The sequence below is a fragment of the Ptychodera flava genome, unplaced genomic scaffold (genome assembly GCF_041260155.1).
Source record: "Ptychodera flava strain L36383 unplaced genomic scaffold, AS_Pfla_20210202 Scaffold_124__1_contigs__length_180463_pilon, whole genome shotgun sequence".
Taxonomy (NCBI): domain Eukaryota; kingdom Metazoa; phylum Hemichordata; class Enteropneusta; family Ptychoderidae; genus Ptychodera; species Ptychodera flava.
Genome location: NW_027248306.1, coordinates 150078 through 170175, shown reverse-complemented (window position 1 = coordinate 170175; position 20098 = coordinate 150078).

The window sequence follows — 20098 nt, the reverse complement described above, 5'->3', positions numbered from 1 at the left end:
AGCACCAATCACGTCGGGGTCACCAATGTGGCGCTTAGGGTTTGGGCATCTGTGTGGGCCGGGCGTAAACTAGGGCCCTCATGCCTCCCGCGGGAAGAGCGGACACAGACACACACACGCCGATAGAATTCGTTCGGTGCGCTCAACCGCCGAAGCGGCTACGGTGTCTGTATTTCCCTATGTCAAAGATAGATCAAGTCCATGTGAGTTGCCGTGTCAAAAGTGCTACAATTTTAAACTTCAAAAATAACTACTCAATCCTAATAAATCTTCGCGATAAACACAATAAAAGTTGACTCTTGATCTCAAGTAACACTTTGATGCATGTTTTGATGACGGATGGCTAGGTTATAAGCTGATAATAAGGTTTAAAGAGAGAGCGCTTACCTATGTCAAAGATAGATCAAGTCCATGTGAGTTGCCGTGTCAAAGGTCAAACTCGGGGACTTTCCCTTACATGTCGGACACAAGAGGGCGTTTATGACAGTTCCCATTGAGTGTAATGTATAGAGTTTTCATATGACTGAAACTATGAAAAATGCATGCTTAAACAAATGAATAAAAGAAATTCTAACCATAAATTTATTCAATGCAAGTAACACCTGGCCACAAAATTATAGGCTGTTCCATCATGAACATTTTGAAATCAGCAAGTGAGAAGTGAAATCAATTTAGAAAACTGTGTTGCCATACTGTTGGTGAAATGGTTACAGCGTAGGCTAGCCATAGACCTAGAATTTTTAGGTCCACGGGCTAACTAAAGCCGGGGAACACTCTTGCCATAGTACTAGGGCTAAATAGGTGTGACCGTCTGAGTTTTAGTGAATACACTAGTTCAGAATGTGTGTTTCCACAGCTCATTATAGTCGAACATGATTGGAACTAATTTTGGATGATTGGATGATGAAATTATGTCAATTTAATTTACAGACGTAATCTCGTCTGCTTTTCTTTTACATAACACACTTGTTTATATGAGTAATTTATAATATTGTAACATTCAGCTATAGGGCACCTAATACTTTTGAGAAATTTGAAAATATTGAAAACCAAATTATTCAACATTAGTTCCAATCTGATTGTCGAAACACTGTCTATAAACATAGTAAATACCAGGCCTTGTGCGTCAGTATATATATTTTCTGATGTGGCCAAACTTTTGTAGCTTTGTTCACCGTGTTTACAGGTTAGTTGCATTGACCTGAGTGTTGGCTGTCTATAACATGGCTAACAACGGGGTTTTGGTGCATGCCCGGGTGCTAATGGTAAAGCTTGCGTTCACGTGCTGGTAGCATTGACTTTGCATTTCATGAGTTCACGTATATACTGATTCCCCACTGTTGGATTTGTATTAAGGACTTTACTATAGTTGTCATCCGCCGTTCCCAGTTCTCCGTAAAGGCACCAATGTGAACTCTCAAGAATATTTGATTATATATAACTATTAATACTACATTGAAATATTTTTGAATAATTTCCAGGAGCCGTTAAAAGACCATCAAAGTCACATTGTGGAGGTTGTTTCATAAATTGATGCAATGACTTTCTTTTCATCACATCAGTCTGTACGGCCGACAAGTGATCATACAATCAGTTCGTCTATGAAACATACTTTTCCAAACCATTTTAAACATGAACTGAGGAAAAAATGATCTTTGACAGGTAATTACACTTTTAACAACTAGTCAAGGATTTTGTCAACACATACGACACATGTTAAATTTCCGAATGAGCTATGATGGTTTACATCAATTTTGCTTAAAATGCTAGTTCACCTCTCTCTATCAAGCATCCTTTTCAAAATAATTTATACATTTATTAAAATGAGAATTGGGATGCGTGAGCTTTTAAAGGTAATATTCACATGTATTAACAACTAGTCAAAGGATTTCTCTACACATGAGACGCATGGAAGCTCAAAATTTGCACATAGTATCATCAGTGCAAGTACTTTCAACCATGGCAACCGCTTGGGCCCCGCTAACGCTAATTGGAGCTTTAATCCAGCTTGGCTTCTTCCCGGTGTGGATATTTCATTGTCTTCTCCGTCGATATGAGCTACTGATTGCGTCAGTGTCTGAGGTCGAGCAGGCATGATGCTGAATGCCTTCCTGATTCTTTGGCCTCAATATACTCTTCATGTCCATTAATGGCATGTTTTGATTCTTTTCACCTAGCAGGTCAAGTTATATTTCTTGTCCAATAAGCCACAGGCAATCACATCGCGTGATATTTAATCTGTGTAATCGTTGATCTGATTGTACCCTGTCTTGGTGCATTTCATCATACTTGCATGTATCAGCCTGTCCCTGGATGCGGGCGTGGAATGACTGGATGAGCTCCTCGTGCCCCTGCCACATGTTGGATAGTGCTACCCGAGCTAGTCATGGTATTCTCCGCTTGGACAGCAAGCGCACTCATGTTGGCAAGAACATATTCTTTGAATTCGTCTCTGCCCAATAAGCTCTTACCTGCCGCGTGGGTGAGGTCTTTCCCTTAGGTCCTCTTCAAATCACTCCAGTAGCTGTGGCGACTATGTCAGATTCGACAATTTAGTCCCCGTCTTGTACTCGTTCAGCGGGTACGACCAGGTCTCGCTTGTTCCGGCCAGTGCTATGGTCGAGCATTTGAGTTTCTCCCTTTTGGCATTTGCCCTGGCTGGTGCACTGGTGACTGTGATGTGCACAATGGCGTGATATTCAGCATGGCTGCCACCACTGCTCTCTCTGCGTGTGTAGCCATATAGTCACAGCCCTCGATCGGGCACTTCGCATTCACAGACGCCATAGGGATAATTGTGAATGTTCCATTTTCAGTTAGGGGTGGACCATTTGATATCCTGGGGGGGGGGGGCTTGAAGATTTGGGGGAAAAAAAGATGCCAGGGGAGTTGCTCGAAAAAAAATCTGGCTTTAAGTGGCTGATGGAAAAACAATTATGGACCATTGCGACTCGGAAAAAAAAATCTTGGCAATTGTTCGATGCACACTGCAGCATCAATAAAAATCAAGCAGTAGCTCTGGAGTTTTATAAAGCATAAACCATTTCAAGCTTGAGGAACAATAACTTAGAATTTATTAAACGAGGAACTGAAATAAATACACAAACAAAAACACTGAAAAATTGTCAAAAGTTACAGCTACTATCACTGTAGCTTTCAGCAACTGAAAACAAGAACTCGTCTGCAGTGGTCTCATTGAGGAAGATTTTCACACTATTTCAGACGGCTTTTCTCTCAGTCATCTCCTTTATATTCTAAATCACTGAATATGAACAATTGTACAGTATACATGACCTTCTGATTAGAGGAAGTATGCTGAAATTGAAATTGCTCACCAGTGTTTTCCAGAAATGTGTAAATCTGAATGTATGGATTTTGTCAAAATACCACAAGAAGAGAGACAGCCTGCCATGAACTGGGTCAAGTGGACTCAGTCAGTCAAGTGGACTGTTCAACTTGCTAATATCACTCAAACCAGGACACTTGTCAGACAATGACATATTTTTTCAAGCACAAGTAAATGCCATAAATGTACATGATTTTACAAATATAGATTAGGATACCATCATCTCTTCTGATGACACCAGTGATATTCTAAGAAAAGTTTTCACTGTAAGTTTGTTAATGCTTAATGTAGAACTCAGTAATCAGGTTGTTTGATTTGTATTTTCAGTGTGTTACCCATGGTATAAATAAGATCTATAAACTGATATTTTTGTAAAGTGAATCAAAAATGTACATGTATTTACATATCTTTATTTAGTTTCTTGAATATAGTCTGTGTGCGATAGAACAGCATCTTGTTACTGGGTGTGAAAAACCAAGCAAACAAACATTGCACCGAAATTTGGTAAAAAAAAATATATCTCGAAGAAGGAAAGTGAAAAAAAAAGTTGCCAGCATATGCCCTGTAGAAAAAAATAATTCATGGTGAAGCAGGTGGGAAAAAAATAATGGCTCTCCACCAATCTTCCAAGCCCCCCCCCCCCCAGGATATCAAATGGTTCCACCCCTTACATTGAGTGTAATGTTCATAGATTAAGACAGCCTCGATTTGAGTCGTGTGCACTGGTCCGTCAATTTTCCCGCGGTCTTTTAATTCGTGTTCAGCCGTGTTCTCCTAAGCACCAAGGACCTCCACTGACGGTAGACGGTTCTTGGTTATAAATGAGCACACAGTTTGGTTTGTTCAAGCTCTTTATAGTAACGTCAACGTGAAACGACAATAACCAAACAAGTACAGAATAGGTACAAATGAGAAAATGTCTGCGCCCTTAATGAACATTGAGATCTACATATATTCCACAGTAGATTTACAGTAGACTTTAATTTAATTGGGCAGTAGATCTACTGCTTCATCTACTTTTGTGCATACTAATGAGGTCATAGTTCGAGAGTAGATGAAGTGTAGAAAACAGGATGAAAATTAGATAGAATTTAGATCTCAGGTAGATGAAGTGTACACAAGATGTAGATATACTTAATCTACTTTTTTGCATACTATCAGGTCATAGTTCAGAACGTAGATAGACGGTAGATGTAAGGCATACAAGATGTAGATGGAATGGTAATTACATATTGATGAAAAAAGATGTGGTGTTAGAACAGAAATTAACCATGCATATCATGCAAAAGTGTTGAAAAGAAAATGTAAGTATGTTAAGTGTCATGAAGTTTTTAAGCATTAAAAATTGACCAATGGCCATACCAGAGTTAGGGCTACAGTATACTGTTAGTATCACAATATTACATATTCACAACTACACTCTATTGATCCTGATGTAATTTGGTGGCAACTTGCTATCAATAACATGAACACTAAGGCCTAAATATCTCACACTGTAAAAGTCAATCATTCAACGACCGATCATGGTATTCAGTTCGAAACAGAGAGCTGAAATCGTGCAGTTTTACTTAAAATTTTCAATATAGTTCTCAACTGTTACAAATATATACAAGTATATGATTAAAAGTACAGAGTGAATACAATTTGAAGCATTTCAGTACATTCAACGACACTTATCCAAAAATTTAGAACTGAAATATTCTACATGATACACAATCAAAATTCATATGGTCGTGGTATTAAACAGACGATCAACAATTCCCTTGCCTACCTCACGACCTACCTTACAAGTTGAATTACCACTACCGCAGTAACTAGCTGCAAAATTGTAGTGCTACGTGAGGCAGTCGGTGCGTGTTTTGGTTTTTGCGACTTTGCTCACCAGTAGCTCTACAATGCCGATGGCCCTGTAGAGGTCAAAATAAGCGCATCCCACTGGACGAGGCGTGTTGCTCTACACATTTACTGCATTTGGTTGTACCGATTAATCACTATTGAAAAACTAAACACTATACTGCACTAACCTGTCGTTTATGGGGTTTGCAATTTGTTCATACACGACGATCGCGTTCCAAATCATTTCTGGGAGCATCCATTACCAACTTCCGGTAATGGCGGCCCAAGAAACATGGATGCCCCCGCTCAATGTTTATGGAAAGCGATTGACGTTTTTGAACAAATTCCAACCCCCATAAACGACAAAGTTAGTGCAGTATAGGTTTAGTCTTCGGTAGTGATAAATCAGTACAATTAAATGCAATCAATATGTAGCATTGCACATCAGCACGCCTCGTCCAGTGGGATGCGCTTATTTTGACCTCTACAGGGCCATAGGCATTGTAGCGCTACTGGTGAGCAAAGTCGCAAAACCAAAAATCACCGACCGCCTCACCGTAGCGCTACAATTTTGCAGCTACCACAGTAACAGTACTGTCAGTACTAGTACAGGCACTGCCTCATTATTGATACCAGCCTATCTCTCAACCCGATGAAATTCTCGATCGGATTTCATGCATATTAGAATTGATGTCGCTAAAGAGATATTTCCAAGGTGTAGGCCTATCGATCGATGACGAAAATGTGCTTGAAAAATGAGTTTTGTTGAAGTTGCAGGAATGGTGAGCTGGCTACGCTAGATCCGATATACTGAACTGTTGAACATTTTGAAAACCTGGCACCTTCTGATTGCGCATGCACACAAGGTCAATTCTTACAGTTGACCCTGAAATCGAACCAAGTTATTATAAAGGCCATTGCTCACAACACGTAAGATTAATTACTGGTAAATCTTGATATTTTCAATTTACCACAAAACTGTAGTTTCCCTGTGATAATTACATGTGTGCTCCTGGAGTTAAACAGAGTGACTTAATGTTGGTGAAAAAAAATTAATTCACTGAAATCTTCTCTCGATTGTTGTACAGCATGTATTCAAATGAAATGCCTGCAGTTTGCTAATCATTGGATTGTTGGACTTAGTACGTACAGCAGGAACCAGTGCTGTTGATGTAATCTAAGATTTAGTTTGCCTAAGTGAACTTTGTAGATGAAGCTCCCTTAGATTGGATGGTAGATCAAGTGTATAGTTCTAGCATAGGTGAAGTTGGTGCAAATTGACGTCATGTCTGATATGGACAATATCTGTAGACAAGGCTTCATGTAGACAAACTGCTTTGGGTCCTCGTCTACAAAACCCTGATGTAGATCTACATAAAGTCTATTGCAGGCCGTACGTAGATCTAATCTCTTCTACCGTGGACTTTAGCTTTCAATAAGGAATGTCTGTTGCACATGCGCATTGACACAGGGGTATCTATTGTACATGACGTACTAATGCAATGTTCTCTTACCAGTCCCTTAGTTTTGATCTGTACTCGAATATATTATATATATTAGATATATATATATATATATATATATATGTATGTATGTTTTATATATATGCAGACATACACATACATACATTCATACATACATACACATACATACATACATACATGCATGCATGCATGCATGCATGCATGCATACATACATACATACATACCTACATACATACATATATACATACATTGTATACAGGGCTTTTTCAATTGGATAGAACTCACAACCTACACCTGGGGGAGCAGAAGACAGAACCATTCAGCCAAATCCCCACCCTCAAAAGGTCTTGAAATCATAGCCATAAAATTCTTCAGATGTTCAAGCCATATCAATAGCCCACACTTTGAGGAATAGTAGTGTTCCTTTAATTTGTATTTCTGGTAATCATATTTGGTTGACCTTTCCTTATACTTAGAGATGCTGTTTTGATCGCATAACATTAGAGTACAAAGGTCAAGTGTCGTCTACTCACCTGATGTGTTTCTGTACTGTAATTCTGCCACAACCAGGATTACCCTAATCCTCCCTTTGTGTTGCTTTGAATAACTTCTCTGTAGATCGATCGTGTTATGTAAGCCTTATCACTGGACAGCTCTTGGGTATCGTGAGCAATGTAACGTCTTATGACTTGAAACTCTCCCCGCAAAACATGAATTGTTGAAACAAAAGAGCCGCTGCAGATAATGTAACCTGTCGCCAACCAAAATGTGCAGTTTGATTATCAGCCTTCTGAAATGCGCCCTCCCATAATCATAGGCTTCTACGAACGAACACTACAGGAACAAATTAAATTGACGCTTCTCGTTAGTCAAGTCAAAATACGAAATGACCCACCACAAATTGCAATAGAATTTATTTTACACTATTCACCTCAGAAAAACCCAAGAAAAACATATCAAAAGTCTTCCAAAATCCAAGGAGTGGAAAAGTGCCTAATTTGCATAAATCCAAAATGGCCGCCCCGGTATTAGGTTCAATGCTTTTGGCCACTATCCCAATATTGTTCATTTTGTATTTTTTATTTCCATGTACCTTGTACATTTTCATGATATTTTAGACATGTTACGATAATGTCTTTTGTTTTTATTTACAAAACAGGAACATAATTGATTAGTAAAACAATGGTATTCTCACACACTAATCAATACTATGTTTCATGATTTTATAATGTGCAAATGTCTGTAATGTTAAATAAATAAATAAATAAATAATAAATAAGTAAATAATAAATACACAAGGAGTGGAACAATGCCTAATTTGCATAAATCCAAAATGGCCACCCGGTATTATAGAATCAACACTTATGACCACATTTTGCGCGATATCAGTCCGATTTGGACAATTTTTTATTTTCTAATAAATTGTACATTTTGTTCTAATTTCCAACATTTTTAGGGCATTTCCAATTGTAGTTATTATAAAACAGGCACACAAGTCTGAATTTCAGGGTAAAACAATGGTACACACACACACTTCACCTTCCAATCAATACTTGTCTAATTTTGCAAGATGTATATGGTGTGAAATATATATATATAAATTGAAAGCAATCTCAGTATAACTAATACAGAATATGTATCCATTTTGTTTTTGGTTGTTAATTTGCCAATAACCTATTCCCTATTTCACATTAAAAGCCACCGGCTGAACTTACGCATTGTTTAGAACATTCGTCCTATAAAAAGTGGGCGGTTTATTCATATCAAACACAGTTAACCTGGTTTGAATTCTAGTTATATCTAGTGTGGTGATATTGTGTTACCAGGGTACACTGGTTGTCACCACAGTTGTGAAACTCAACATGGGGTTCAATACTAGCTGGTAATTGTAAAATTACCAGTTTCCCAAATGCTGTTTATTTTACCCCAAATTGTAGATAAACAGCCGTGCCTGAATTGACAGGGTGTGCCAGCGCGGGAGAGCCGAGCCAAGGGAGATGGGGTTTAAAGTCTCCTTGAAGGTGTACAGATCACACGGGAATTAAATAGTATTGGTAGTAAAGGGAAAGCAACTCCACACATCGTTCATATTTGGGTTGTTTGCGTTTTGTGTATGATATTGTGTATAATATAAGTGTATATCTGTTTGGCTGTTTTATGTAAAATGTTGCTTAGCCATGGCGAGACGTACCGTTATCTACGTGTCTTGTGTTAATCCGCACTGGAGCGGATAGATTGCAGCGACACTATGATCCTTTGGCGCTACGTTTCGAAAACAAGTTTTCGTCATCAATCGCTTAAATTCAGTTAGCTCACATTTGGTTATACCAATGTGAGGTTATCGTATAAGCTGAAGTCGATGGCGTCTGTATGTATGTGTGTATGTATGTATGTATGTATGTACGTACAGTATGTCCGTCAACATCAAAAACACGCAAACCGCTGCACGTTTCAGCTTGGTATTTGGTGTGTGGATGCATCCTGGGCTATAGATGGGATTTTGTTCAAATGAAGTCTGCATTGCCAAAATTATGCAAATGAGCTTACAAAATGTGAAAATGGTCAAGAATTAATAACTCAAGAACCGCTGTTTTGATTGCTTTGAAAATTTGTGTGCAAGTACCTTAGGTGAACCTTATACAGTTTTATGAATATTGTGAAGATATCCTTAATTTTGTATTTTTGCTGAATTTTTTGGTGATTTTTCTCATTTTCAGTAAAAATTATTCTTCTCTGACACTGCCAGCCCAATTGCTGTTAAATTTGGGTTGGATGTTTGCAAGGGTGTTACTCTTCTAATTTGTTGAAATTATGACAAAATTGTGAAAATTACTATTTTGGAGCAATTTTGTCATTTTTGGTCAAAAAATCTTAAACAGTATTTTCTTTTTAAAGCCCCTGGACAGACAGTTTTATATTTGGTACACAGACGTACAGAGATGACAATAGTTAGATATGTGGAAATAGTCCTGAAATATACAAATTTGTATTTTCAAGACAATATTGTCATTTTTGCTCAAGAAAACTTGTTCTCAAAATTACTTGTTTGATAGCTTTGTAATTTGGTATAAAGTCCTGAGGGATGTTATTAGATAAGTTTCTGCTCAAAGTGTTGGGAAACCCCAAAATTTGTATATTTTAGGTAATTTTCTCAGTTTGTGACCTTAAATGACCTACACCAACCAGGGATATGTTGTGAGACAGTTTCGAAGGCTGTGAACATAATTTTGTCATATTTGGTATCAATTTGTAGGAAAATTTGATCCAAAAACAAAGCTTAGGTGAATTTTTTCATTGCAGACCAATTTTGCAACTTCTCTATGTAAGACACACAAGAACTGATGAGAAATTTGGATCCAGGATAATTCCAGATGTCGTAATCACCGCCCACAGTGGAAGGCATTTCACTATCTGTGACTAACCTAAGTGCTGTTAACATTAGAATAATTAATTAAAAAATCCTCAAGGTTGTAATACATTTCCTGTCATCTTGGGCAGCTGACCTTATGTAATACCAAGTGTGGAACATTTGATACTCAGGACGGGTAGGGTCTAGAAGATTGATGAGGTAGCATTAATTTTATACTAGATCCCTTGTGCATGTTTTTTGCCAACTCCCACTTTTCTTTTTATCAAGCCTTCTCTGTCTATTTTTTGTTGTTGACATTTGCTTATGTATTTAGGATCTGCTTGTACCATTGCTATAGAAGTTGATATGCATGTTCCTAAAGATGACCTCCAGTACCTAAGTTAGAGACCTTATTTGCTTTTGTCATTCTTGTTTTTCCTGGTTTAAATATTTCTCGAATGGACCAATTCAAACCGAATGTGAGCACATAGTGTCCTTGACGGTATTTTTGATTGGTAGACGTGTTGAATGGTTGATGTGTTTTTATTTGGTATATGTTGTTCACTTACGTTTGTTGTTCAAGTAGGGAAGCTAGAATGTCTACTTTTCGATCTCGTTGCTTTTGTGTAGGTTCGTGTGAACCTGAGTTTGAGCTATTGTAGCTTTTGTGAAGTCTGGCGCTTATAAGTGTGTTGCCTATATTTCTGTTCCTTCTCTGTGGCGATTATTGGTTGGTTTTGGAACAGTTTTTTTTAGTGTTTCGTCTTTTCAAGTTCACTCCAGTTTCTGTCAGAGCTTGCTTGATTTTATCGTTTCTATGCACGGGCTACATGTTGTTATGAAGACTATTGTATTGTTGATGGCATTATTTCTTTCTTTTTGTTGTTCAAGCAGTCTTTTCCTGATTTCATGATCTGTCTCTCCGATAATGCGTTCTATTTCATTTTTTGTGTATTGTCGGTCTTGTAATATTTCACTAAATTGTGTTACTTTCTGTGTAAAATCGGTTTCGTTGTTACATGTCCTGATGTAACGTAATGTTTCACCTTTGATCTGACCTTGTTTACTCCGGATGGCATGAGTTCTTTGTAAATACGGCTAGTTTTCAATCGGGTTCGAACCCACAACATACGGCATCAGTCGCCTAGCGGAGAGGCCACAGAGAGAACCGCTTGGCTAAATCTCCACTCCCAAAAAAGAATGGTTCTATAGTCGGCTAAGTAGTTACATTTTTCTGACTGAGACCGCTCCACACGTTGTAGAGTTTGTGAAGCACTCACGCACGCATGCTCACAATCACACATCGCACATACAAACTTTATCGAGGCGAAGAAACGAATTTCATCGCTTTAACTGGGCGAACGATAACCTCGGGGACAATTCTGTCCACCAGCAGAGTTACCAGCCCAGGATAGAAAATACGGCTAGTTTTCAATCGGGTTCAAACCCCAACATACGGCATCAGTCGCCTAGCGGAGAGGCCACAGAGAGAACCGCTCGGCTAAATCTCCACTCCCAAAAAAAATGGTTCAATAGCCGGATAAGTTGTTACATTTTTCTGACTGAGACCGCTCTTCACGTTGTAGAGTTCGTGAAGCACTCACGCACGCATGCTCACAATCCACACATCGCACATACAAACTTTGAAAGAATTGGAATGTATCTGTTGGCTTTGTGTGTGTCTTGATGTCGAGAATATTTCTTTGTTGTATCGACGACCTTTGTAGATAGTCAGGTCTAATATGTGATTTCTTGAGAGGAGCTTTCAAATGAAAATTTGAAAGTAGATGTATTTTGTCGATGTTTGATATGAATTCATTGAGTTCGTGTTGTGTTCTGATGAAAGTCAGAAAAGCATCGTCCCTGAACCTCAGCCAGGTCGATATTTGTTGTTTGTGTATCTGTATTATTCTCGCTTCTGTCTCTTGAAATGTAATATCTGCTATTTCTGGAGAAGGCGGGGACCCCATCGAGCATCCCAATATTTACAGGTAGAATTTATCTTTGAATTCAAATGTGTTGTTTTTTAGGATTATTTCTAGCAGAGCTATCATGTGTTTCGTTTTGTGATTACTTGATTATGTAATTGTTTGATGGTCTTTCCAGATTAAATGCTCTGCGGACTGATTCAATTGCCTCATCATGTGGTGTATTCGTGTACTTGTCGCTTTGGACGGAACTTTGATTGTCTCAATTTCTGTATAAAACCTGTTGTCTTTGATGTATGTTGGTTGTTCTTGACGATTTGTTTGAGAAAATGGTCAATGAATACTGATATGTGAAGTTGACGTTGGCATTGTCTTATGTAATCATCAGTGTTTAAAATTGGTGTCCCCTGTCCTTATCGAAAGTTCGATGGTTATGTTCTTGTTTTTTGATAGCGTTTTCAACGCTATTTGTTCTGCATGTGTCATGTTGTTTTTTGTGTTTCGAATAGGTGTGTTAACAATAGCCAATTTTGTCGCTTCCAAATTTTTAGTTTTGTGTTCTCAGTTGTATGTAGGATCTATTTAGAGTTCATTTTGAATGGGTGTTGTACGGTCTGTTTGTGTCTCATGATATAACGGAGTCTCATTTTCCGAATGTATTTTGTATGTCCGCTAACAGGTAGATTCTGTTAGGGACGATATGGTGTGGGAATGAATTTTAAAGCCTTTGCTTAGTACGTTGATTTCAATGTTGGTGAGTTTGTGCACAGTGTTGATAGGTTCTTAATGAATCTGAGATTGTTGTTTGATACAGTGCTCAATTTTGTTCTATTATGACGTTCGTCATTTTTGTCATACTATGATTCTTGTTTCTTTGTTTCATTTTTTTTAGCTTTGAACTTGGTCATACTAAGACACAATACAAAGCTGTCTCCATCCATTCTGTCTCTCTCTAGCCCGAATCTACCTCCAAGTGTGTACCCCAGAAAACTCTTGTTTTCGAAACTTAGCGCCGAAGTATCGTAGTGTCACAGCAATCTTTCCGTTCCAGTGCGGATTAAAAACAAGACCTGTAGATTACGGGTACGTCTCGCCTTGGCTATGCAACTTTTATCATAAAAACAGCCAAACATGATATACACTTATATTATACACAATATCATGATACACGAAACGCAAACAACCCAAATAAGAATGATGTGTGGAGTTGCTTTCCTTTACTACAAATACTATTTAATTCCTGTGTGATCTGTACACCTTCAAGGAGACTTTATACTCGTGGACTGCCAAGATATTATTTTAATTGTATTCAAGATATCCTCAATATAGTCACAAGACTATATAACTCTTTCTAAAGGCACTGAGCATATTAATCCAGTTGTGTATGTTGCATCGGTAACCCGAGTCACAGCCAGGTACCACACGGCCTGGTACGAGACATTGTTTCTCGGCTGAAGCCATATAATGTTTTTGAAGTGACAACGTTCCCGAGTGGCTATAAAGGCACTGCCAATTAATATGTTTGCAGTATTGCAAACTGTAAAGAGTCGGCGCCTTGATGACCTTTGCATCACGCGATGACATGTGGTTAGAATACAATGCGTGTATCTTAAAATAAATGTACATTATGTATGAAAGTAATGTAAGAACTGAACTTTTTACAACTACTCTTCTCAATTCCTACAGAAAAGCAAACGCGATGGTAGAGCAAATGGTTCCACTGGTGGAGATCTGCATAATGTAGGGAGAGTTCTGTGATTATGGCCGGGGTAGACCGGCAAATTCTTCTCGTGCATCAGTCAAAAGAAATGAAACCTCCTACCAATTGTCCCAAAATCTTGATGATCCCATTACTTGAGTAACTATTGATCAAATTGGAATCATAACACTTACAATACAATGTATTACCCACAATTTTCTTTGATTTGTACAATGGTGGTTACTTATCTTATAACTTTTTTCAGTTCTGCATATAAGCAATAATGTGAAGCATTAGAATAATCGATCGCTAAGTAATACTTAGTAAAAGTACGTTTCGATATTTCATTAAATAACCATAAAGAACACGATTGGAACTAATTTGGGATAATTGGATGGCTAAGTGTCTCTTGAATCTTCAAATGTAAGCTTATCTACTTTTTTAAGTAACACACTTGTTTTTATGAGTAATTTGTAATATTGCAACATTCAGCTTTATGGCACCAAAACGTTTTGAGAAGTTTGAAAAATATGAAGATCCAATTATCCCTAATTAGTTCCAATCGTGTTAAAAGTCACATTCTACAGGTACTACAAATGCCATACTTTAGGCAGCAAGTTATGACAAACTGAAGGGGTCATCCTCTAAGAAAACTTGGCATGTAAATTTCTTGTGTCATTTCCGTTTGCAAAGCTCGGTAGCTTTTTCTGTCATAACGCAAGTGCAGCTAGTCTCCCCACTATCCATCACTATATTTTTAATGGCTGTGGGTGGCGGGGTGATAGATTCTGCTGTAATACTCTGCACCATCAAGAAATCCAACTTACTTGGAGTTGGATGTATAGCACGAAAGCCAAATCACACCCTGAAACCAATGGCTGAACAAGTCCAAGACTGCCAATGCCCATTGATGACTGATTAAGATTGCGAAGTTGATGTAGCACGATTCAGAACAGAAATCTATGTCATACCAATTAAAGTTTCTACCTTTGATAAAGTTTCTACTATGATAATAGGCGAAATATCAGAAAGTCACAATATGTAAATTTTATGGCTACCTTTCTCAATGTAATCAATTGAACATCATTTCCTCTGATACCTCTTGTCTGACAGTTTTCAAATCTGAAACTGCTCCTGGATGTTCAAAGGTTTGTTAAACTTACTAAATATTGACATACAGGGATTTTTGCTTTCTTTTCCTACATTTTCCAAAACAAGTTCATCCCAGTCGCGAAATGGTTTGGTGATCGCCATCAATTGAGCGTTAAAGCACTTTCAAAATTATTACAATAATACTCCACTTTAGGATGTTTCTTCTTTTCCTTTATTTTTGTTCTGTTTTCTTCAAAATCTTTTCTCTGAAAGCGTTTGTTTGATAGCGATTAAATTTGGTTATTTAAAATTTAAGTAAAGTTACATTTTTAATCACATATTTAAACTGACACCTTTAAAATCAATACATGTATGTAGCTTTTTAGGGATGCTCTAGATCTTCTAGATGGTGGTTTCTTCTCGTCAGAGCCAGTGTTAACAACAAGAAGAATACAAGCGACCTAGCGGCCAATATAGCTCCGCTGTGGTTATGTAGAGAATAACTATTTTTGACACATGTTGATGAAGAAGGTGGAAATCTTTGATAGCTCAATGCAGTGGCCAGAAAAAAGTGGCTAAAATAGCTGCAAAAATACACAATTGAAGATTTCATCATACTTTGAATATATCACATCAGATCATCCCTAAGAACATGTCAACCAAAGCTATCTGATGAGTGTTTTTTGAGAGTAAAATTTTTGACCAAAATGGCAACAATTGCCCCCAAAAACAAAAATTGCAGATTTCATCATAATTCCAAAAGATTAAATTTGGTTCATCTATAGAAACCTGTATACCATATTTCAAAGCTGTTAGACCAGTACTTTTTGAGAAACACATTTTTTGACCAAAATGGAAAAAAATTGCCCCAAAAATTCAAAATTGCAGATTTCATCATAATTTCAATAAATACTTTTAATTAAGTTCATCTATAGAAACCTGTATACCAAATTTTAAAGCTATCAGATGAGTAGTTTTGGAAATACACATTTTTTGACCAAAAATGGCAAAAATTGCCCCAAAATTACAAAATTGCAGATTTCATCATAATTTCAATAAATATTAATAAGGTGATCTGTAGGAACCTGTATACCGAATTGCAATGCTATCAGATGACAAGTTTTGGAAATACACATTTTTTGACCAAAAATGGCAAAAATTGCCCCAAAAATACAAAATTGCAGATTTCATCATAATTTCAATAAATATCATTCAGTTCATCTGCAGGAACCTGTATACCAAATTTCAAAGCTATCAGATGAGTAGTTTTGAAAATACACATTTTTTGACCAAAAATGGCAAAAATTGCCCCAAAATTACAAAATTACAGATTTCATCAGAGATTCAATATATATTACTTAGTTCATCTGTAGAAACCTGTATACCAAATTTCAAAACTATCAGACCAGTACTTTTTGAGAAATACATTTTTTGACTAAAAATGGCAAAAATTGCCTTAAAATGCAAATTTGCATATTTCTCCACAATTTGAACAAATCTGGAAAAAGATCATCCTAGGGACATATGTACCAAATATCAAAGCTATCTAACTGGTAGTTTGAAGAAGAAGATTTTTAAAGATCTTTTTACCAAAAATTGCCTTAAAAATACAAATATGCAAATTTCACCAAGATTTGAAGAAATCTGACTGAAGTCACCCTAAGTCAACTGCATATCAAATTTCAAAGCAATTGGACAAGCGCTTTCAGAGAAGAAGATTTTTTTACCAAAAACCCCCAAAAATGCCCCAAAAATACAAATATGCAAATTTCACCACGATTTGAAGAAACTCAAGTGAGGTCACCCCAAGTGAACTGCACATAAAATTTCAAAGCAATTGGACTTGCGGTTTAAGAGGAGAAGGCAATTGTTGACGGACGACGACGACGGATGACGACGGAAAATCACCTATTTGATAAGCTCCACATTGCTGACAGCGGAGCTAACAAAACACAGCCCAGGATCATGCAATAGATGCAGCCACAGCAACCAGTGTAAAGTCATCCTCAACACAGAGTCAAAGACAATAAAACTAGTTCAATTCACCCTATCGCTGGTTATATAATTTGCAACACCAGAAATATCATATGTGGCATCAACTGTTCAATATTATTAACAATTTCACATTATTTGGAATGTGCAAAATATCATCAACAACAACATAGGGCCAAAGTCCTGAAGCTACTATAGACATGGATACAAAATTAAGTATTTCCTGACTGTATGAAATTATCTCACTAAGGTCATCCTAGGGACAGTGAACCAAATATTAAAGCTGTCTGACCAGCGGTTTTGAAAAAAAACAAGCGACTCACAGTTGACAGAGCTCTGCTGTGTTATGTAGAGAATAACCTTTTGTGACACATGTATGGATGAAGAAGGTGATATCTTTGATAGCTCATTTCAGGATGGCCTGACCAAAAAACTGAAAATTGGAAAAAAATTCCGTAAAAATACAGATTTGCACATTTCATCAGACTATATTAGTCTATAATAGCAAATAAACGAGAGTTAATTACATTCTAATTAAAGTACACAAGACTTGCTTAAATCAAGATTTACGTCATAAAAAACAGCATATCTGTCAGGTTATACAGAATCTTGAGCTGGTTATCTTTTAATATCAGTATTTTATCCATTAACCAAGCACATTTTAACTTTCAAATAAACATTGTAAGTAAGTTCTGTTGAATAAGTTGAGACTGTACGTACTCAGAGAAAGCACACTGAAGAGACAAATGTTTGAAACTTAAGAAGTTCAAGGTCATCAAAAGCATTATAGGGAATCATGTTACACTTTCATTGCACTGTTTACACAGATTGCATAATTGCTATAAATAGCACATGAGGAATCTTACAGCCCAGCTTTACCATAAAAACCCTATCACTTTGACCACTCTTTTAATTGACCACTATTTTTTTCCTCAAAAAGTAATCTTATTTTATCCTTACCAAGTCAACCACCTATCATGACAAACTATTATGAGCAATTTCTTTTAGTTAACATAAATGGTGGTTCAGAATATATCAAAGTTGGGATTCAGGAAAGTTGCCTTTACATGTTTTAATCCTCAATTCACTATGAACTGTCAAAAAAAGTTGAACTTTCTGATAATTCCACACTAAAATTATTTTGGCTTTGATGATTTCCTAATTAATTCAATTATGTAAAATCATATTAATTATTTTTTTCTGGGTGAATTGATAGGGTTTATACAGTACAAGAATTACATACAATGTAAGTCAAACTTTGACAAAAAATGACAAAAAAATTCCTTAAAAATACACATTTGCATATTTCATCACAATTTGAACAAATCTAAGTTGGGTTATCCCTAGGGACCTGTATACCAAATAACAAAGCTGTCTGACCAGCGGTTATGAAGAAGAAGATTTTTTACCAAAAACACCTTTTTTGGCATTAATTTGCCTATTTTCAACAATATCAAAAAATTAAAAAAACTAGTTTCTCAAAATCATATTTTTCATCTACACAACAATATCAAATCAGTAAGTACTGCGGTTCTCAAGATATTTGAGTGGACGGACGCCTCACAAACGGACATACATACATACATACATACATACATACATACATACATACAGACTGACGCCGGACGGATACCCATCCCAATAGCTTCTATAGACTATAGTCTATATAGTAGCTAAAAAACAAAATATAGAAAACAAATGGAAAATAAATATATTTATAATCTGGGCACCATCAATCCTATAGGAATTAATAAAAAAGACTGGTAGTAAACACTTACCTCACCTGTTAAGGGGCTCCACCATTCATCTGAAACCTAGGGAGCCCATGTTTCTTTTTTCTCTGTTCCCTGTCACAGCTTAAACCTAAGAGACGTGTTTATTAAACTTGTAAGTTTCTTTCTGGCTTCTTTTTGGAATTACAGTATCCAGCTTTCAATACATTGCATTGTTTAATTTTCCCACCCAACTTCATTGCCGTTTTCAACTATTGCATTTTGTGTTTGTTCCTTCTGTACAGTGGTCACATTTCTACTATAGACTTAACACTCTACCAAACCGTAGCTGCATTGTCTAATATACGCTCATATTCACTGACAAAATGTATTTTTAGTCCACTTTTTTCCCAATTGCGCCTGTATTGCCTCTGACGAAGGTCGTCCGTGTACGTCCAAACGCCAAAGTAATTAAATTCTTTGTTTTCCGTCCACTCAAATTGGGAAAAGGTACGCGTCTAAGCGGCTGAAAAATACACACAAGAAATTAACACAATGTAATTTGATTGCAGCAAATAAAAATTATAACAAAATTTAGTTCAGAAAGCTAAGCGATTATGTCCTAAAATTTCCTATTCAAATACACTAGTGTGTGTGTTTTTCATGGAAACCTTAAAAACCTACGCGGGTGGGGATGCAAAACAAAGAATTTAATTACTTTGGCCTAAACATCTGTTGTACAGTAGCAGATAAGTCTTGTCAACTATTTTTCACACCTCATGTATCTGCCTTGGCATGATAAATTTTCACACTGAAATCAATTATTCAACTGTGTTTATTTTCGATGAGCATTTCATCTTCTTGTTTTACTATACTGAAGTGGATTAATCACTTTACTGCAACAAAGTATAGTGCACATGCCTCATATCACTACCAGTGGAGTGATTTATGATTATTCTCTGGCTGTCTTCAAGTAAAATAACAGGGAATTAGTCAGTCAAAGCTCATATTGTCAGTTTTTCCATGCAAATTCTTTTGTTTAGGTATGAGGGGGTCTATTTATTTTTCATTCAATCATCCGACACCAAATTACAGGATGAACTACCAAGTCTCCATCACCCAATGAAGCAGTGAGGAGTAAAGTGTCATACAAGAGGGCACACCACCAGTGAGATTGTTACTTTGGACTTACCAGATCTCAACTTACTAGTCAGGTACCCAAACAAATGACCTATGTTGCATCCATAATAAACGGCAATCATAACAAAAGCTTATACAAAGCCTGTGCAATTCCTTCATTTTGGTGGTGGTGGGTGGGTGGGTGGTGGGGGTGTTAAGAGCTTATCTTGTTTTGCATGCATCAGAATTTTCATATTGTTTCTAACCTTGGGCCATGTGGCAACAGTATGAAAGAAATGCACAATTGCAGTTATGGAGTGACAAAAATGAAAAGAATTACAACTAAGCACTGTGTTATGATTTCAGCTTTTGATTGAAAGTGATACAATATACATCTGAGAGAAACAGTGTAGCGACATGTGCACACTGTTCCTTTAATTTCATAGGATATAAAAATCAGTGTTCCCTGTAAGGTTTCGAGAGTGCGCAACTTGGGATACGCCTGATTGCCTCACAGCTGGGTCCGTTCATGTATATGTT